Source organism: Dasypus novemcinctus, chromosome 8, assembly GCF_030445035.2.
Source record: "Dasypus novemcinctus isolate mDasNov1 chromosome 8, mDasNov1.1.hap2, whole genome shotgun sequence".
In the NCBI taxonomy this organism is placed as follows: domain Eukaryota; kingdom Metazoa; phylum Chordata; class Mammalia; order Cingulata; family Dasypodidae; genus Dasypus; species Dasypus novemcinctus.
In genome coordinates, this window is record NC_080680.1 from 92,734,913 (window position 1) to 92,756,598 (window position 21,686).

At 41.0% G+C, this 21,686-nt stretch overlaps 1 protein-coding gene and 1 long non-coding RNA gene across 4 annotated transcripts in view; one reads left to right on the top strand and one right to left on the bottom strand.

Annotated features, from left to right (window-relative positions):
• Positions 1–1,499, bottom strand: part of LOC111758678 (uncharacterized) — a 46,122-nt gene extending 44,623 nt beyond the window's left edge. The window contains exon 1 of one of the 2 annotated variants that reach the window (XR_009186901.2): positions 1,159–1,499. This is a non-coding gene — a long non-coding RNA (uncharacterized lncRNA). The remainder of the gene's footprint in view (positions 1–1,158) is intronic. The other variant, XR_009186900.2, reaches the window with a different exon arrangement.
• Positions 1–21,686, top strand: part of NR6A1 (nuclear receptor subfamily 6 group A member 1) — a 266,007-nt gene that overhangs the window by 100,825 nt on the left and 143,496 nt on the right. The window lies entirely within an intron of this gene.

Consider the following 21,686-nt stretch of genomic DNA (forward strand, 5'->3'; position numbering starts at 1 on the left):
ATTAACTAAATAAAGCAAACATCCTTCAAATTAGGAACCAATTTAAGCATTTGTGAGTATAGCAAAATCAAGTATTTTTAAAATCAGGCTTGGAAGCCGGACTATACTTCAGAAGTCTCATTTATACTTGGAAAATTATTTTATCTTCTGTATAACTGAAAAAATGTCCACAGTCTTAAAGAGTCATGCTTTTACCTTCCTGCCATATCACAGGTAGTATGGAACCCTGAGCCTTTTATGTTTCTTTTTGTCTTAAACTCAGACAGCTTTGTAAGCAGTAGTGTGTAGATTACAAGAGTTAGACAAAAGCAGGCGCGACTGAAGAGGGGGGGTAGGGAGCTTGGGGCACTTCCTGTCACTCAACACATTCCAGATCACTAAAAAATTTCCACACCCTCTGCATTCCCTCTTGCTCACCCAGATCCCAGGATTTTCTGATTCCATATGCTATCGTATAGATCACACTCTACTTTCTCACTTGGCTCTGGCAAGACTGCCTCAGAAAAGATGCATTCCTTTAGATTGCACAAAGCATAGCTGGGAAAATGGCTGGCAGTTTCAAAATCTAGTCACAATCGCACGCATGAGCACCTCACACATCCATTCCCCCTCTCCCCCCTCCTGCCCCCGCAGCTGGCTGACCTGTCTCACCCACTGCTGGCCTATCGAACAGCCAGGACTGTCTGGTTTTGGCTCTTGTCTTTGTCCATGTCTGGCTTAGTTCCTCTCTGTCTACGCTTGCCTCTACCCCCATCGCCCCAGGCAGCACAAGTGTTTGGCCACACAAAACTACAGATAGAAAGGTGGTAAAAACTTCAAACTTTGCTAGGTTCTTCAACAGTGTATTCTTTTGTAAATTCCTTCCTTCTTTAAATACTCCTTTTTATGAAAACAAATGCAAAATCAATTATCTAAAGGCAAATAATGCAAAGCAACCTTTGTGTTCCTTATAATAACTGACTTCATAACTCCAGCTGCGTTATGGGGTGTGTACAAAAAGCTGTTCTGAGAACAAAGGAGCACGTGCAGAAACGAGACTAAAAAATCCACTGACAGTATTTCACTACACAAACTGCTTAAGAGATTTAGTCAAGCCTCTCAACAGATTCAATTTTAAAATGGTTTTTAGCTATAAAAAAAAAAATTGAAAGTGCTTACCCGGTAAAAGAACCGAAGTAGTCCTGAATTGTTACGTAAGACTTTTTACAGTTGGATCTTTGTCAAAAGGGGGTAGGGGTGATGGGAGAAAGCAGCAACAACAATCAAAAAAGTTCAAGCTGCTGTGGCTAGAGGACAACTTCTGTGTTTCCAGATAGGATTCTTGCTGTAGAAATGGAACTTCCAGCCAGCTCAGCATCTTGCCCCGGTAGAGAAATGAGTTTGTCAGTTAAAAAAAAATAATAATCGGATACTGGAACCCAGGCTAGACAAGGTATTGAACCGCGCCAGATTTCCTTGCAGCCCTGTCTGCTCAGCTCGCATTGAACTATATATGACCCAGATGATGGACAGAAGCACATTCAGTCATGTGCACACTGGAAGAAAGCGGATTTGCTGGTCCCTGGCAGTGCAGGGGTTTGTCTTCTGATTGGGCCGTGCCCTGATCGGTGAAATGTGAAGCCCTCACCATTCAGGGGCCATAATTCAGGACTGGCAGTTTCAGTGTCTGGCTGCCTCTAGTTACTGAGAGACTTTGAAGGTGCTGATTTTGTTTTGTTGGCATTACCTATGCAGGGGTTGCTCGCTCCTGTGTACTTTTTTGTACTTTTTTTTTTAAGGAGGTATTGAACCTGGGACCTTGTATGTGGAAAGACGCTCAAACCACTGAGCTATACCTGCTCCCTCCTTTTGTCTGGAGAAATGATAGTCTTTCTGAAATGCAAAAAAGCAGCTGACTACTCCCCAAATCCTAAATCATCCTGTTCTTGATGAACTTGGATCTAATTTTTATCAATTATTTGATTTGAGAATTTGTTTCATGATCCTGAGCAGGGCTCACTTCCAGACCACCCCAGTCCTGACTTTATGGGTTTAAGTATGGTAAAAATAAAGGTGATATTTGTTTTTGAAGTTTCTTGATGATGTAAATTGCTCTTAATGAAATGGGATGAATGGACAGAGGAAAAGTTCGATTCTGGATTCTGGAGTCAAAACACACTAGGAAGACGTTATATCTCTCATTAACCCCTTTGTGAGTCTGTCACTCTTATTCCAGTTCTCAGTCACATGGCGGGGGTGGGGAGGGGGAAGCTACCAAAGCGTAGACCCCACTGAGCTGTGACATAGCCTTTAATCATTCAAGACAGCTGTGGTTTGCTCTCTTGTGCCTGACTGAATTAGGGTCCTTGGGATTTATTTCCCATCTTCTTGGACTACAGGAAAACCAAGTTATAATAAAGGACTGTCCAGTTATGACATTTTTATTTAATACATGAAGTTGTTTTGTTTGCTTAATACAAATTGGCACTACTATTTTAAATTCAAAGCAGTAAAATTGCATCTTGAGACCTTGGCACTGATATATGGATACCTGGACCAGTCATTTTTTTCGATGAACTTTCTTGTTTATTTAGGAATTAGCTGATATAGTCCTAAACTAGTTTTTAGACAATCAAATACTTTGGTTTATTTTCTGCTTCTGTCACAATTGTTGAAGTTATCCCATAGTCATTGTATAGCGTCTGTTTTGCTGTAAATCCTGAATTTCGATTTTTATATACTTGTAATTTTATTTTATAGGTTTTGACTATATTACACAGTTCTCTGTATGAGAACTTACCTGTTATTCTTCTTATAAGCTGGAAAAAGCTGAGTTGGTCTAGAAAAATTGTTGTTTTTATCTTCAAAACATGGTGAATGTGCTTTGGCTGTGAGAAACCCACCCTTGGCAACCAAGAAGGACTTTTTGATAAATATTTCTGGATGCTGATTTCGTACTCAGTGTTATCTTACCAGGCCACCAGAGTTTTCTTTTGTGCCCTCTTTTTATATTCTATTAACAGTTTTTGCACACTATCTCAAACCTATTTGGCAATGAATTGGGGTATGAATGGAAAATTTTAAATTTCTCTTAGCCTACACTTCTTGGATGCCTTTCTATGGGCAGGGGTTATCACTAAGACCTTTCAACTAAATATATATTCACACAGTCTGACATCCCCATTTCAACTAAATATATGCTCACACAGTCTGACATACTGGCAGACACCAACAAATGAGAATGTGGGGTTTCTGGACTTCGTCTAATGCCTGTTTTGTGTCAGTTGAGGTGATCATGTGGGTCTTTTTTTTTTTCTTTTTTTCTTTCATTCTGTTAATATGATGCATTACATTAATTGATTTTATTATGTTTAGCCATCCTTACTCACCTGGGATAAATACTAATTGATAGTGGTGCATGATTCTTTTAATGTGCTGTTGGATTCATCTGCTCATATTTTGTTGAGGATTTTTGCATGTATATATTCATATAAAGGATACTGACCTACAATTTTCTTTTCTTGTGATATCTTTATCTGGCTTTGGTGTTAGGGTGATGCTGACCTCATAGAATCAGTTGGAAAGTATTCTCTTCATTTTTTTTGGAGGAGTCTGAGCAGTATTGATGTTAATCCTTCTTTGAACATTTGGCAAAATTCACCAGCGAAGCCCTTTGGTCCTGGGCTTTTCTTTGTTGGGAGGTTTTTGATGACTGATTGAATCTCTTTACTTATTATTGGTGTTTTTTTTCTAGGGTCAGTATAGATTGTGTGTTTCTAGGAATTGTCCATCTCATCTAGGTTGTCTAATTTTGGGCATACAATTGTTTGTGGTATCGTGTTATGATTCATTTATTTCTCTGGGGTCAGAATTAACGTCCTCCCTTTCATTTCTCATTTCAGTTATTTGTGACCTCTTTCTCTTTTTTGTCTAGCTAGATATTTGTCGATTTTATTGATCTTTTCAAAGACTCAACTTTTGGTTATGTTAATTCTCTTTCATTTATTTCTATACTAATGTTTACTTCCTTCTACTCACTTCAGGTTTAGTTTGCTATAATTTTTCTAGTTCCTTCAGGCATGTGGTTAGGTCTCTGATTTGAGCTCTTAATTCCTTTTTAATGTAAGTTTGAATTTTCCTTAGAGCACTCCCTTCTCTGCATCTCATGAGTTTTGATATGCTATGTTCCCATTTTCATTTTTCTCAGGATACTTCCTGATTTCCCTTGTGATTTCTTCTTTGGCCCATTGTTTGTTGGAGTATGTTAATGTCCAAATACTTGTAAGTTTTCCAGTTCTCTGTTATTGATTTCTAGCTTCATTCCATTGTGGTCCAAGAAGATGCATTGTAAAATTTTGATCTTTTAAAATTTATTGAGACTTTTTTTTTTAAGATTTATTTTATTTATTCCCACCCTACTCACACACTCCTGTTGCTTGCTCTTGCTGTCTGCTCTCTGTGTCTACTCACTGTGTGTTCTTCTGTGTCTCCTTGTCTTCTCTTCTCGTCTTCTCTTTAGGAGGCGCTGGGAACTGATTCCGGGACCTTCCAACATGGGAGAGAGGTGCTCAATCACTTGAGCCACCTCAGCACCCTGGTTTGTTGTGTCTCTCATTGTCTGTCCTCTGTGTCTCTTTTTTGTTGCATCATCTTGTTGTGTCCGCTCTCTGCGCAGGCCAGCTTGCCTTCACCAGGACACCCTGGGAACCAAACCTGGGACCTCCCATATTGTAGAAGGGAGCCTAATCACTTGAGGCACATTTGCTTCCTGAGACTTATTTTGTTAGCTAACATGTATCCTGGAGAATGATCCATGTGTACTTGAGAAGAATGTGTATTTGGCTGTTTTGGGATGCAGTGTTCTGTATATGTCTGTTAAGTATAGTTCATTTATTGTATTGTTCAGGTTCTCTATTTCTTTATTAATTTTCTATCTCATTGTTCTATCCATGATGAAAGTGGTAAGTTTCTATTATTTTAGAGCTATTTCTCTGTTCAGTTTTGTCAGTGTTTTGTTTCATGTATTTTTTGACACTGTGTTAGGTGCATAAATTTTATGATTGTTATTTCTTCTTAGTGAAGTGGCCCTTTTATTAATATATAGAATCTTTCTTTGTTTCTTTTAACAGTTTTTTACATAAAGTCTGTATTGTCCGGTATTAATGTAGCTATCCCAGGTTTGTTTTGCAGGCTGATTCTCTGGATTAACTAGGATAAATTTCAGTTCATTTATAACTCATCTTTCTGTGTCAATAAGGATTTTTTTTTTTTTTTTTAAGATTTATTTCTTTCTCTCCCCTCCCCCTCCCCCCGCCCCAGTTGTCTGTTCTCTGTCTATTCACTGTGTGGTCTTCTTTGTCCGCTCCTGTTGTTGTCAGCGGCACGGGAATCTGTGTTTCTTTTTGTTACGTCATCTTGTTGTGTTCATGCTGAGCAACTCTCCTTACGGGGCGCACTCCTTGCGCGTGGGGCTCCCCTACGCGGGGGATGCCCCTGCATGGCAGGGCACTCCTTGTGCGTGTCAGCACTGCTCATGGGCCAGCTCCACACGGGTCAAGGAGGCCCAGGGTTTGATCCGCGGACCTCCCATGTGGTAGACGGACGACCTAACCACTGGGCCAAGTCCGCAGCCAAGTATGTGTTTAGAAGGATGTGTCCTTGGCAGATAATGTTAGCTGACTGTTCCATATATATGACGTATTTAAAGGCATGCTGGTGGGAATTTGAAATTGACAAGTAAAAAGAACTTTCCGGGGAGAGGATTGTGGGAAGATGGTGCAATAGGAAGCTCCAGAAATCAGTCCCTTCACCAAAACAACTATTGAACTTGCAGGAATTCTCTGAATCAGCTATTTTGGAACTCTGGAGTCTAGTGGAATACTGTGCAGCTTCCAAGGAAGCACTGGACAAAGAGGCTGGTAAATTGTAGTAGACGTCAGTAAATTTCATCTTCCTTACAGCTGCTACCATCAGTGGGTACAGCAGCCTGGGCTTTTTTTTTTTTAGCATATATTTATTTATTCCCTCCCCCCATTGTTGTTTGCACACACTGTCTGCTCTCTGTCTCCATTCACTGTCTGCTTATCTATTCTTCTTGTCTTTCTCTTTAGGAGGGACTAGGAACCAGTCCCGGGACCTTCCGGTGTGGGAGAGAGACACTCAATTGCTTGAGCCACCGCAGTTCCCTGGTCTGTTGTGTCTCTTGTCGTCTCTTCTTTATGCCTGCCTTTTGCTGTGTCATCTTGCTGTGTCACCTCTTCTTGGTGCAGGACATCAGCTTTCCATGGCACAGGCTAGTTTGCCTTCATCAGGAGGCCCTGGGAATTGAACCTGGGGCCTCCCATATGTTAGGTGGGAGCCCAGTCACTTGAGCCACATCCGCTTCCCGAGCCTGGGCTCTTGGTGCAGCTTGCTGGTGCCAGGTTGGCCTATAAGGGCCTTGACCTCCAAAAACCAGGAGTGTATGGTCTGTTCCTGATCATTGCTTTTGATCAAGTACTTCAGATCACTGGGGAGCTGATCTGGAGGGCACCCATTATTCCAATGTCACAATTATCCCACTTACCACAATTATAACTAAATATTTATGTAGTGATTGCTTGGCACTTGTTCCCTCTACTTGATTATAGGCCTGTAAAGGCAAAAATAATGCCAGCCTTTTTTACTACTGAATCCCAGCATGGGGATTGTAGATATCTAGTAAATATTTGTTGAATGAATGGTTGAATCTTCACCTTCCTGGAGTCCTTTTTTTGCCTCAACAGTAACAATAGATCTGAGATTTAGGAAAGAATAAGCCCATAATCTTGTGGGCTTCCTTGCAAGGACATTGTTAAGTAAACAAACCTACATACATAGAATGGGCTTTTCTTTTACAAGGATATCCTTTAAGTTATGAGCTACAGTACAGAATAGACTACTCTGATAACTGACTTTCTCTCTCTCTTGTATTTTTCACTGTGTCAGTTTTACCTTGTGACACTGTTCTTTCCTGAGTAAAAAAAGAAACGAGTACTAAACATGACTGACATGTTATTTCAATTCCCTATCTCTCACCCAAAAGCTCCTCACTCAAACTCAGCATGCCACTGTTTTTCTTTAAAACTGCCAGCTTTAAAAGGCATTGGGGGGGAGCAGATGTGGCTCAGGCAACTGAGCTTGCGCCTACCACATGGGAAGTCCGTGGTTTGGTTCCTGGTGCCTCCTAAAGAAGACAGCAAGCTGGTGTGACAGGCAGACGCAACAAGCTGACACAACAGGATGATGCAACAAGAGACACAAGAAGAAGAAACATAATGAGAGACTCAACAAAGCAGAGAGCAGAGGTTCCTAGTGCCGCCTAAAGAAAATGAGCAAGACAGTGAGCTGATGCAACCGGGCAGGTACAGCAAGCTGATGCAATAAGATGATGCAACAAGAGACACCAGGAAGAGATAATGAGAGAGACAGTGAAGCAGGAAATGGAGGTGGCTCAAGCAATTAGGTGCCTCCCTCCCACACTGGAGGTCCTGGGTTCAGTTCCCTGTGCCTCCTAAAGATACAAAGAAGACGAACAGACACAGGAAGTGCGAACAGTGAGGGGGTGGGGAAAAAGAAAAATTTTTTTAAATTAAAAAGGCATTGGGATAAGCTAAGCTCTTCTCAAGGTTCTTATATATTGACTATACCAGATGTGAGGCTGAGCCATTTAGCATTCTCTTCATTTGACTGTTGAGGGCCAGGGTTTGGAATTGACCTGGACAGGTCTATGCCTGACTTGGGGAGGTGGTGATGAGACTCTTGATGGGAATATAGCTATATCTAGCTCACCACTCTATACCAAGTACCTAGAAAAGTGCCAGTTGCATAATTGTAGGATCCTTAGGTGTTGAATAAGTATTTTTTGAGTGAATGAATCTGTGGCTTACATAACACATGGGCTGTATTTCCTTGACCTGTGTCCTTTTTTTTTTTCATGCGAATAGCACCTTTCTTCCTTCTCACCAACATGTTCCCCACGCATATCCATAGTAACTGGTTCCCTTGCGTTTTTAACAGTCAGAAGAAAAGGAATTGCTATTTATTCCATTCACCCTTCTAGGGTTGCTGAACCCTTGGTTAGGTGGAAGATTGCTTATGTAATTATGACCATGCAGCTCAAAGCACACGTTTAGACGCAGAGTATAGACTTTCTTTTTTGTTTAGCCTGTCTGGAATTTTGAGACTCAGAAAACCATAGATATCCTCACATGGATATCTCATACAACTTTTTCATTTTTGTATATGAAAGAACTGATTCCCAGAGAGGAACTTACTGCAAAGTAAGTTAGTAGCAGAGTCTGGACTAGAACCCTGTCCTGATCACATTTCATTGTTTTGGCATCTTTTTAAAAAGATTAAATAACTCTGGAAGAAGGAGTTCACAAAAAATCAAAACTTTTCTTTTTTAAAATGGAGTTTTATTGAAGGAGTAATTCCAGTTCATGAGTAATACTTCAATTAGAATCAATACATTGCAAACTTGGGGAGATTTTATAAGAAGCCTCACAAAGCTTTAGAATTCCAAGCCTTTCTCACAGCCCAAAAAGAAAGAGGTAGTTTCTGGAAAGTTAATAGATTTCAATTTTTCATCTATAGCGAGAAAATGCCAAAAGAACTGCCCATGTGTTTGCATGGTGATTCTTGGACCCATTCTCCCTATAATGTAGACATCTGACAGCTGGCCTATCACTCTATTTTTAGACATAAACTATGGGATTTTAAAGATAAGCTGCAGAAATGCAAGCTATGTAGAATTTGGTTTTTCTTTGTGGCAATTTGGAGACTGTTCAGAACATAGATTAAAAAGAAAAATATCATTTTTATTTAATCAACTGATATAGATCCCTTTATCTCAATAGTTCATGTTAGAATCAACTTCCAGTTGTAACTGTATTCTAATTCAGGAATAATAAATGTCAAAATACAGAATTACTAATGCGGAAATAAATTTTTGCTATTTTATATTATGTCATTAATCTTCATTTCCTTCCTTCTGGGTCATGGGAGGACTCTGTTCCTTTACATGGTTTAAAAATTTTTTCATAATAAACATCCATAGAGGACCTAGTGCCACTTACCGAACACCGTCTATGTTCCAGGAACTGGGCTTACCTCACAACAATTAAGGGATGGTCTCCCCATTTTTGTATGAGCAAACTGAGATTTCAAGCAATCGAAAAACTTGTCCCATGATTACAAGTATGATAATGATATACAGAGCAAGAATTGGAATCTAGTTCTCTCTGACCTTAGAATCCATGCTCTTTCCCCTTCAGAGGCCATCTCTACTGGTTTAAGAGGAAGCTGATTGGGGAAACGGACTTTGGCCCAGTGGTTAGGGCGTCCGTCTACCATATGGGAGGTCCGTGGTTCAAACCCCGGGCCTCCTTGACCCGTGTGGAGCTGGCCATGCACAGTGCTGATGCGCGCAAGGAGTGCCTTGCCACGCAAGGGTGTCCCCCGCGTGGGGGAGCCCCACGCGCAAGGAGTGCGCCCGTGAGGAAAGCCGCCCAGCGTGAAAAGAAAGAGCAGCCTGCCCAGGAATGGCGCCGCCCACACTTCCCGTGCCGCTGACGACAACAGAAGCCGACAAAGAAACAAGACGCAGCAAATAGACACAAAGAACAGACAATCGGGGGAGGGGGGGAAATTAAATAAATAAATAAATCTTTAAAAAAAAAAAAAAGAGGAAGCTGATTGGAGGAGCTCGAGTGGCTAAATTCAAATTGAGTATTTCTATATATAATTTCAGAAAGTTTTATCTAGGTATTGCACTGCAAAACAATTCACATTCATAAAAATATATTTTGTTTTAGAACTGCCATTTTGCAGGTTCTTTTATTCTCTTCCTGGATTATATGAATGAAAAAATTTTGAAAATATGGCTTACTACTTAAGTATCTCAAAATGTTAATCTGGAATAGACTCTTGCCTTTAGTTAAAAAGTATTTACAATCTAACAAATAATTGGCAAGATAAAATTACCTGGAAATATGGAGGAAAATTATCAGTATCAATGGAGGTTAATGCTTTCCCTGTGCCAATGACTACCTTATTTAGAAAAGCCATGCCAATGATTTGGAATTTGGCAGGCATGACTCTCTTGTTCTTTAGTTTGAATGTCTAAGGAACTACAACTACAATAGTGTTTAGTCTACTTTGTACACAGAACTGTGTATTAAAACAAGGGAAAAATCACTCTACTCTCCCAGAAGTGGGGGAAGTTAGAAAAAGTAGGATACCTTAAGAAAGTGAGAGGCTTGATGGACAAGAACTTGGGAAACGGTCTTGAGAAAGAAGGAAAAAAAATCCATTAAAAACTGGGGCAATTGACTTCCATTTTCTGAGCCTCAGTTTCTTCACTGGTAAAGTGAGAGTAGTGATGATGTCTCATAGAGTTGTTCTGAAGTCATGGTCTTAATCAAATGTGTTTTTAAATGATCAAGATGAAGGAATATGTTTTCAAACTACCTGAATTACAACATTTACCAGTACATAATTCAGTAATTGCATTCAAATTACCTGCTGTCACACTTTGTTGCATGAATATATCTTTTGTTTTACAGCCAGTGTCTACTTTGCCTGTTTTATGTTGTTAAAATTGAATTTCATGGTCTAAAAGCAAACAATACTGATAATTCTGAGGTTTCCTTCCCTTAATGGGTAGCTTCTGTACAACAGTATAAAATGCAAAATTAGTTTCCCCTTGTAAACATATACATTGTGGGAGGCAGAATGTGAATTAAGGATGGATCCTGAAAGGCCATTTGAAATGGAGAAAATAAACTACTACAGTAAACAGAGGACTCTTTGGCCCGATTTTGGCTTTGTCACTTGGACCTGAGGAAGTCAACATGGAGAGTCAAGCCAGTTGGCTTGTTAACATAAAAACAAAGGGTAAACAGGAATCAACACACACACACAACACACACACGCACACACACACCGCCGCCATCCCCACCTTTTCCCCATCTACATTTAGCTCATTGGAAGCACTGCAATTTCTTTTGGTTCCTAGTAAAAGCTGCTTGCTTACTTTGTAATTCTTCTGAAAACTCTTCAGCCTGTGGATTTCCAAAGCCTCCTGCAGTCCTTTACTTTGGGTTTGCTACCATTTGTCCTTCTTGCTACCCAGCATTTAGGAATAAGTGGAAGAAGGGAAAAGAGGTACACCTTTAGTTCATCACTCTCAAATTAAAAACAAAACAAAACAAAAAATTTTACAAAAAAGAGTAGAGACTATTTAATATGGTTACCCTATAGTCAGAGATGAGTCCCTGGAGTCAGATCTGTGTTCTAATTGCAATTCTAACATAGTCTTGTGTGGTACCTTGTTGTGGGACCTAGGACAAACATCTCATTCCTAGAATTCAGTTCTTTTTTTATTTTATTTTATTTTATTTTTGTCTTTATTTTTTTAATATTACATTAAAAAAATATTAGGTCCCCATATACCCCCCTCCCCCTTCACCCCACTCCTCCCCCCGTAGCAACAATCTCCTCCATCATCATGAGACATTCATTGCATTTGGCGAATACATCTCTGAGCACTGCTGTACTTCATGGTCAGTGGTCCACATCATAGCCCACACTCTCCCACGTTCCATCCAGTGGGCCATGGGAGGACATACAATGTCCGGTAACTGTCCCTGCAGCATCACCCAGGACAACTCCAAGTCCGGAAAATGCCTCCACATCTCTTCCTCCCATTCCCCACACCCAGCAACCACCATGGTCACTTTCTCCACACCAATGCCACATTTTCTTCGGTTACTAATCAAAATAGTAGTTCTTTTTTTAAGTAAACTTTTCATGTAGAAATGATTTCACCTTACAGGACAGGCACAAAATTTATAGAAAATCCATACAGAAGAGGATTATGGGAAGGTGGAGTAGGAAGCTCCAGGAATCAGTCCCTCTACCAAGACAGCTACTGAATTTCTAGGAATTGTTTGAATTAACTATTTTGAAACTCTGAAATCAAGGGGCACACAGTGTAGCCCCAAAGAAGAGTTGGGTGAAGAGGCTGCTAAATTGTGGTAAATATCAGTGACTTTCACCCTCTATAGCTGCTACCCAAATTCTCCCCAACAATGTGTCAGGCAGTAGTGGCGACTGCAGGCTAGCTCCTGGTGCAGCTTGCTGGTTCCAGGGTTGCCTGTAAGAACCTAGTTCTCCAAATACCAAGCGGTATATGGTCTGATTGCTGATCACAGCTTTTGATCAGGTACTTCCGATCATACTTCAGATTGTTGGGAGGAAGTCATTATTCCATTCCCTACCTCCTCTGACAAAACGAACAGATGAGTCTTAAAAAGGCAGTACTCTCCCCTCCCCTTATCTCTTTCCATTCCCCATTTGGAAACAAAAATAATTTGGAAAAGTTACAAATTGACAGCTCTAGTCCTCAACAACAAAAGCAAAAACCAACCTAGCAATTTCAGAGGAGTGGAAAATTAAATTTACAGAGTTGTAGACTACATAATACTCAATGTCCAGCTCTAAACAAAGTATTATAAAATACACAAAGAAACAGGAACGTATGCCCCATCTACAGGAAAAAAGAATGAGAGAAACCATCCCTGAAACTCAAACATTGGATCTATTTGTCAAAGACTTTAGCTCATCTGTCATAAATATTTTCAGTAAGCTAAAAGAATCTGAGTACAAAGAACTAAAGGAAATTAGGAAAATATTGATAGAGATTATAAAAGGGAATGAAACAAATTTTGGAGCTGCAGAGTAATTAAAATGAAAAGCTCATTAGACAGATTCAACAGCAGATTTAAACAGGCAGAAGAAAGGATCAGTGAACTTGAAGACAAGACGTTTGATATTATCTAGTGTGCAACAAAAAGAAAAAGAAGAGAAATGAACAGAGCCTGAGGAACCTATGGGACACCATCAAACATCCTGACATGTATCATTGGAGTCTCAGAAGAACAGAAAGGAGCAGAAAAATATTTGGATAAAAAATAACCAAAAACTTCCCACTGATGAAATAAAGAATGTACACATCCAGGAAACCTGAAAATTCCAAACGAGAGACACTAAGAGATCTATACCAAGATACATTATAGCAAAATTGCCAAAATGAAAAACAAAGAGGGGAAGCGGACTTGGCTCAATGGATAGAGCATCTGCCTACCACATGGGCGGGCCACAGTTCAAACCCAGGGCCTCCTTGACTTGTGTGGAGCTGGCCCATGTGCAGTGCTGATGTACCCAAGGGGTGCCGTGCCATGTAAGTGTGTCCCCTGCATAGGGGAGCCCCACACACAAGGAGTGTGCCCCATGAGGAGAGCTGCCCAGTGCAAAAGAAATTTCAGCCTGGCCAGGAGTGGCGCCGTGCACACAGAGAGCTGACGTAGCAGATAATGCAACAACAACAACAACAAAAGACACAGATTCCCAGTGCCCCTGACAAGAATAGAAGCGGACACAGAAGAACACACAGTGAATGGACACAGAGAACAGACAACTGGGGCTGCGGGAGGGGGGAGGCAGGAAGGGGAGTGCGGCGGCTTGCTCGGTCGGTAGAGGTGGGGTCTGGCTGCGGACGAGGGGTCGGTCCAGCTCTGGACGAGGGGTCGGTCCCGCTTGGGACGAGGGGTCGGTCCCACCTGGGACGAGGGGTCGGTCCGGCAGCAGACGAGGGATCGGTCTCACAAGGGGTTGCGCGGTTCGGCTGATGGGGTCGCCCGGCGAAGCCAGCGACGAAGGGGTCGCCCGGCGAAGCAGGCGACGAAGGGGTCGCCCGGAGAAGCAGGCGACGAACTGGGGACAAGGGAGGCCAGGCCCTTGTCGGGGGCTCTCAGGACTGGAGGGCCCACGGCAGAAGAACTGCCGCGGAGACAAGGTAAACACGCAAGTCCACTTTATTGAGGGAGAGGCAACGGTTTTATAGGGGCTGGGGAAGGCTGATTGGTCGAAGCCACGCCCTGTTCTGATTGGTTGCCTGCGAAAGGTCAGTGGGCGGTACCGAACGGGGGAGGGGTGGTGATTAGGGATTGGCTGTCGCTGTTGCTGGGGGAAGGGGCAGGGTTTAGGGATTGGTGGCTGCTGTTGCTGGGGTGGAGGGCAGACTTGAGTTTCCCGCCCATGCCTGGCTGTTGCTGCTGTCGGGGGAAGGGAAAAGGGCAGACTGGATTTTTCTGCCCACGCCTGGTTGTTGCTGCTGTCGGGGGAGGGGAAAAGGGCAGACTGGAATTTTCCACCCTGCGCCTGCGCAGGGAGAAAGAAGGGTGCTGCCCCACAAGGCATGTGTGGCGCCATCGGGGAGGAGGGGCGGCCACGGAATCATGGCTGCCGAGAAGGGGAGACCCGAGGGCACTCTGCGCCCATGCCGAGCTTCCTTCAGGGGTGGCGGTGAGTCCGACCAGCCACCCTATTATGGGGGCAGCGGCTTGGCCTGCCGCGGCTGCTCCCCCGCCAGGCCAGCAAACCACACTTCAGCCCGAGGGGTGACCGCAGGGGAGAAAAAAGAAATAAAAATAAATCTTAAAAAAAAAAAAGGCAAAGAGAAGAATCTGAAAACAGCAAGAGAAAAGTTGTCACATAAAAGGTATCCCCAGTAAAATTAATGGCAGATTTCTTGTCAGAAATCACGGAGGCCAGAAGACAGTGGGATGACATATTTAAAATCCTTAAAGATAAATACTGTCAACAAAGAATTTATATCTGGCAAAATTGTCTTTTTGAAAGGAAGGAGAAATAAAGACGTTTACAGAATAACCAAAGCTGAAGAATTCATTACCAGAAGACTTAACCCACAAGAAATGCTAAAGGGAGTCTTTCAGACTAAAATAAAACGTCACTAGTTGTGAGAAGAAATAAAGAACATCAATAAAGGTAACTACTTAGATAAATCTAAAATCCTTTATTATCGTACTTATAGTTTATAACTGATTTTTTTCCTTTTTTTAACTTTATTTTGCATATTTAATAACTGAAAATATAAAAAAGAATTTAAAAATAAAAAAATACAAGTGAATAAAAGCAAAACCTACATTTCTCAAATGCACTGGATACATATAAAAACAATTTTTTAAGTCATACAATATGTTTGTATTAGTCAACCAAAGGGGTACTGATGCAAAGTACCAGAACTCTTTTGGCTTTTATAAAGGGTATATATTTAGGGTAGAAGCTAACAGTTACCATGCCCTAAAGAGTCCAATTCAAGGTACCATAAGAGGTACTTTCTCACCCAAAATCTGTTACCACATGTTGACACAAGATTGGGGGCGTTGTCTGGGAGTTCAGCTTTCTTCCTTCCTCCTATGGCTCTGTGGTCCCAGCTTTTTCTCATCTCAGCTATAGGCTGGGATAAGTCTTGTCTCTCTCCAGGGGCTTGTTTCTCTCTGGGCTGAGCTTCAGCTATAGGCTTTTAGGCTCATTCTTCCCAGGGCCTCTGCTGTATCTACAGAGCTGTCTATATTCCTCTTTGTTCTTCTCCTGTGTATTTACTTCTGGGCCTCCAACATCAAAAAAAACTCAACTCTCTCTTCTGCCTTGTAGTTTTCTGAGTCCCTGCCCACCAAGGGGGCGGGGACTCATTTTCTTACAGACGTGACGGAATCAAAACCCCAATCTTAATTTAATCAAGTAAAAGTGAAACCTCTAAATCTAATACATCCAGAGGAACAGACTAGTTTACAAACATAGTCCAATATCTATTTTTGGAGCCATAAATAGTATCATACTGCCACAATATTACACAATATATTTGGTTCATAGTAGTTCAGTCACATGGTATTTGTCCTTTTGTGTCTGGCTTACTTCATTCAACATAATGTCCTCCAGGTTTATCTGTGTTGTCATAAGCTTTATGACTTCATTTTCACTTACAGCTTAATATTCCTTCGTGTGAATACACCACAGTTCGTTATCCATTTCCAGTTTTTTGCAATTGTGAATAATACCACTATGAACATAGGTGTGTAGATGTCTACTTGTGTTACTGTTCTCAGTGCTTCTGGGTATATACCCAGTGATATTGCAAGGTCAGGCAGCAAATCTATATTTAACTTCTTTAAGAACTGCCAAACAGTCCTCCACAGTGGCTGTGCCATTCTACCTTTACCTACAGTTGAATAAGCGTTCCTATCTTTCCACATCCTCTCTAACACTCGAACACTTGTAGTTCTTTGTCTTTTTAATAGTGGCCATTCTATAGGTGTGAAATGATAACTCGTTGTAGTTTTGATTTGCATTTCCCTAGTGATGAGTGACATTGAACAATTTTTTCATGTACTTTTTTTGTTTTGTTCGTTTTTGCCATTTGTATTTCTTCTTTGGACAAGTGCCTATTTAGGTCATTTGCCCATTTTTAGAATTGGATCCTTTGTCTTTTTATTGTTGTGTTGTAACATCTCTTTATAGATCCTGGATATTAAACCCTTATTGGACATGTTATTTCCAAATATTTTCTCCCATTTAGTCAGCTGCCTTTTCACCCTTTTTACAAAGTACTGTGAGGTACAGCAGTGTTTAATTTTGAGGAGGTCCCATTTATCTATTTTTTGTTGTTGTTGCATGATGCTTTGGGTGTAAGGTCCAAGAAACCACCACCTACTACAATGTTTTGAAGATGTTTCCCTACATTTTCTTCTAGCAGTTCTGTGGTCCTAACTTTTATATTTAGGTCTTTGATCCATTTTGAGTTGATTCTTATGAAGGGGATGAGAATAGGGGTCCTCTTTCATTCTTTTGATTATAGATACCCAATTTTTCCAGCACCATTTGTTGAAGAGACTGTTCTGTCCTGTTAACATGGACTTGGTAGGTTTGTCAAAAACCAGTTGACCATATAGGTGACAGTTTATTTCTGGATTCTCAATTCTATTCTGCTGATCCATGTGTCTTTCTTTGTGCTGGTACCATGCTGTTTGTTCATTTTTAAAAAAATTTATTTCTCTCCCCTTCCCTGCCCTCCCCCCCAGTTGTCTGCTCTCTGTGTTCATTTGCTGTGTGTTCTTCTGTGATCACTTCTATCCTTATCAGTAGCAGTGGGAATCTGTGTTTCTTTTTATTGCATCATCTTGTTGTTTAAGCTGTCTGTGTGTGCGGCACCATTCTTGGGTAGGCTGCACTTTTCTTTTGCACTAGGTGGCTCTCCTTACCGGGTGCACTCCTTGCGTGTGGGGCTTCCCTATGCGGGGGACACCCCTATGCGGGGGACACCCCTATGCGGGGGACACCCCTGCGTGGCACGGCACTCCTTGCGCACATCAGCACTGCGCCTGGGCCAGCTCCACATGGGTCAAAGAGGCCCTGGGTTTGAACCGCGGACCTCCCATGTGGTAGGCGGATGCCCTATCCATTGGGCAAGTCTCATTTCCGGTACCATGCTCTTTTGACCACTGTAGCTTTGTAATATGTTTCAAGGCAAGGCAGTGAAATTCCTCCCATATTGATCTTCTTTTTAGAATGCTTTTGGCTATTTGGGTGCCAATGAATTTGGTAATTGCCTTTTCTAAATCTGTAAAGTAAGCTGCTGGAATTTTTATTGGTATTGCTATGAATCCATATATCAATTTGGGTAGTGTTGACATCTTCATAATATGTAGTCTTCCTGTCCATGAACACAGAATGTCTTTCCATTTGTTTAGGTCTTCATTGATTTCTTTTAACATTGTTTTATAGTTTTCTGCATATAGATCCTGTACTTCTTTGGTTAAACTAATTCCTAGGTATTTGACTTGTTTTGTTGCTATTGTAAATGGACTTTCCCCCCAGTTTCCTCCTCAGATTGTTCAATACTAGTGTACAAAAACATTACTGATTTTTCATCTGTATCCTGCCACTTTGCCAGCTTTGTCGTGGATACTTCAGAATTTTCTAAATACAGGATTATGTCATCCACTAATAGAGTTTTACTTCCTCTTTTCCTATTTGGATACCTTTAATTTTTTTTCCCTTGTCTAATGCTCTAGCTAGAACTTTTAGTACAATATTAAATAACAGTGGTGACAGTGGGCATCCTTGTCTTGTTCCAGATCTTAGAAGGAACGCTTTCAACCTTTCCCCATTGAGTACAACATTGGCTGTGAGTTTTCCAAATATGCCTTTTTATCAGCTTGAGGAATTTTTCTTCTCTTCCAATTTTTTGAAGTGCTTTTATCAAAAAACAATGCTGGATTTTGTCAGATGCCTTTTCCATGTCCTTTGAGATAATTGTGTGACTTTTTCCTTCAATTTGTTAATGTGGTGTATTACATTGATTGATTTTCTTATGTTGAACCAGCCTTGCATATCAGGAATAAATCCTACTTGGTCGAGAGGTATATATAAGTCTTTTGATAGGCTGTTGGATTTGACTTGCAAGTATTTTGTTGAAAATTTTGCATCTGTGTTCGTTAGAGTGATTTGTCTGTAATTTTCTTGTAGTATCTGTATCGGGCTTTGGTATTAAGGTGGTGAGTTTCATAAAATGTGTTGGGTAGTTTTCCCTCTTCAATTTTTTGTAAGAGTTTAAACAAGATTGGTGTTAATTCTTTTTGAATTACTTGGTAGAATTTACCTGTGGTGCCATCTGGTCCTGGACTTTTCTGTGCTGGGAAATTTTTGATGAGATTCAGTCTCTTTAAATGTGACTTTTAAATTTATTCTTCTTCTTCTTGTATTTCTTGTAGCATCAGTATAGGCTGTTTGTCCATTTCTAGGGATTTATCCACTTCATCTAGGTTGTCTAGTTTGTTGGTACACAGTTTCTCATGATATCCTCTTTTTTTTTTTAGATTTATTTATTTATCCGCCCCTACTCCCCCCATTGTCGGCTGTGTCCATTCGCTGTGTGTTCTTCTGTGACCGCTTCTGTCCTTATCAGCGGCGCCAGGAATCTCTGTGGTTTTTAAAAAAATATTTATTTATTTATTTATTTATTTTTCTCCCCTTCCCCCCTACCCCCTCCCTCCCACCCCGGTTGTCTGTTCTCTGTGTCTGTTTGCTGCCTCTTCTTCTTTGTCTGCGTCTGTTGTTGTCAGCGGCACAGGAATCTGTGTTTCTCTTTGTTGCATCATCTTCTTGTGTCGGCTCTCCGTGTGTGCGGCACCCTTCTTGGGCAGGCTGCACTTTATTTTGCTCTGGGCTGCTCTACTTATGGGGCACACTCCTTGAGCGTGGGACTCCCCTACGTGGGGGACACCCCTGCGTGGCAGGGCACTCCTTGCGCGCATCAGCACTGCGCATGGGCCAGCGCCACACGGGTCAAGGAGGCCTGGGGTTTGAACCACGGACCTCCCTTGGTGGTAGGTGGACACCCTATCCATTGGGCCAAGTCCACTTCCCCATGATATCTTCTTATGATCCTTTTTATTTCTGTGGGATCAGTTGTAACTTTTCCCCTTTGATTTCTGATTGTATTTATTTGCATCTTCTCTTTTTTTCTTTGTTAGTCTAGCTAGGAGTTTGTCAATTTTATTGATCTTCTCTATGTTCTCTAGTTCAGCTAATTCTTTGAGTTTAGTTCTTTATTTTTAAAGATTTATTTTTTATTCTCTTCCCCCCTCCCCCCATTGTCTGCTCTCAGTGTCCATTCGCTGTGTGTTCTGTGTCCACCTGCATTCTTGTCAGGTGGCACTGGGAATTTGTTTTTCTTTTTGTTGCGTCATCTTGCATCAGTTCTCTGTGTGTGCAGTGCCACTCCTGGGTGGGCTGCTTTTTTTGCACAGGGCAGCTCTCCTTGAGGGGTACACTCCTTCCATGTGGGGCACCCCTATGTGGAAGGCACCCCTGCATGGCACAGCACTCCTTGTGCACAGCAGCACTGTGTGTGGGCCAGCTCACCACATGGGTCAGGAGGTCCTGGGTATCGAACCCTGGACCCCTTATGTGATAGGCAGATGCTCTTATCAGTTGAGCCACATCTGATTCCCAGTTCTTCTTTTTTTAATATAGGCATTTATGGCCATAAATTTCCCTCTCAAGAGTGCCTTCACTGTATCCCATAATTTTGATAAGTTGTCTTCTCATTTTATTTACTGATTTCACTTGCAGTTTCTTCTTTGAGCCACTGATTATATAGGAGTGTGTTGTTAGCCTCCAACCATTTTGCAGTTTACTTTTTTCCTGTATATTATTGATTGCCACTTTCATTCCATTATGATCTGATGTGAGAAGGTGCTTTATATAATTTTAATCATTTTTATATTTTTTGAGAGCTGTATTGTGCCCTAACATGTGGTCTGTCCTGGGGAAAGACCCATGGGCATTTGAGAAGAATGTATAACCCACTGAGTTTAGATACAGTGTTCTTTATGTCTGTTAGGTCTAACTTATCAGCTTGCTCAAGTTCTCTGTTTCTTTGTTGATCTTCTGTCTAGCTGTTCTAGCTAATGACATGAGTAGGGTGTTGTAGTCCCCAACAATTATTGTTGAGATATCTGTTTCTCCAGTTTTGCCAGAGTTTGTCTCATTTATTTTGTGCACCCTCGCTGTTGTCCCCTTTATTAATACATAATGGCCTTCTGTATCTCTTATATCTTTTTTTGCATTTAAAGACTGTTTTGTCCGTTATTAGTATAGCCTCCCCTGCTCTTTTTTGGTTACTATTTGCATGGAGTATCTTTTTCCAATCTTTTACTTCGAGCCAGTTTGTATCCCTGGTTCTAAGGTGGCTTTCTTTTAAGCAGTATATGGATAGCTCTTTTTTATCCATTCTGTCAGTCTGTATCTTTTGATTGGGGAATTTAATCCATTCACATTTAATAATATTACTGTAAATGCATTATTTACTTCCACCATTTTCTTTGGTTTTCATTTATCATACCATATTTTTGTCTGTCTTTTTACCTTTTTGATTATCCTTTCTGATATTCTTTTTCTTCTATACGCTCCTCCAGGCCTCTCTCTCCTGTCTCTTTCTTTCAGATTCTTAGGCTTCCTTTAATAATTCCTGCAAAGGTGGATTTCTTTTTTATGAACTTTCTTAGTTTGTAAATATTTTTTACTTACCCTCATATTTGAAGGACAGTGTTGCTGGATAAAGAATTCTCAGCTGGCAGTTTTTCTCTTTCAGTATCCTAATTATATTGTATCACTGTCTTCTTGCCTCCTGTGGCTTCTGATGGAGAAATCCATGCTAAGTCTTAGCAGGTGTCCCTTGTATGTGATGGTTTGCTTCTCCCTTGCTGCTCTGAGAATTTTTTCTTTATTTTTGACATTTAACATCTGAGTAGTAAGTGTCTTGGAGTAGGTCTATTTGGATTTATTCTGATTGGGGTACAGTACACTTCTTGGACATGTAAGTTCATTTCTTTCCTGAGAGTTCGGAAATTTTCTGCTATTACTTCCTCAATACTCTTTCTGCCCCTTTTCCTTTCTCTTCTCCTTCTGGAATTCCCATGACATGTATGTTGTTGCATTTCGTATTGTCATTCAATTCTCTGAGCCCCTGCTCAATTTTTTCCCATTCTTTTCTCTCTCTGTTTTCTCTCTTCATTTTCAGTTGTTTTTTTCTTGTGTGCCTCTAATATGTTTTTGATCTCACCAGTTGTGTCTTTCATTCCCATGACCTCTGTTACTTTTCTGTCAGGATTTCAAATTCCTCTTTGCTTGTTCAATGTGTTTTCTTTTCTTTTTTTAAAAGATTTATTTATTTATTTCTCTCCCCTCCCCCCACCCTGGTTGTCTGTTCTCTGTGTCTCTTTTGCTGCATCGTCTTCTTTGTCCGCTTCTGTTGTTGT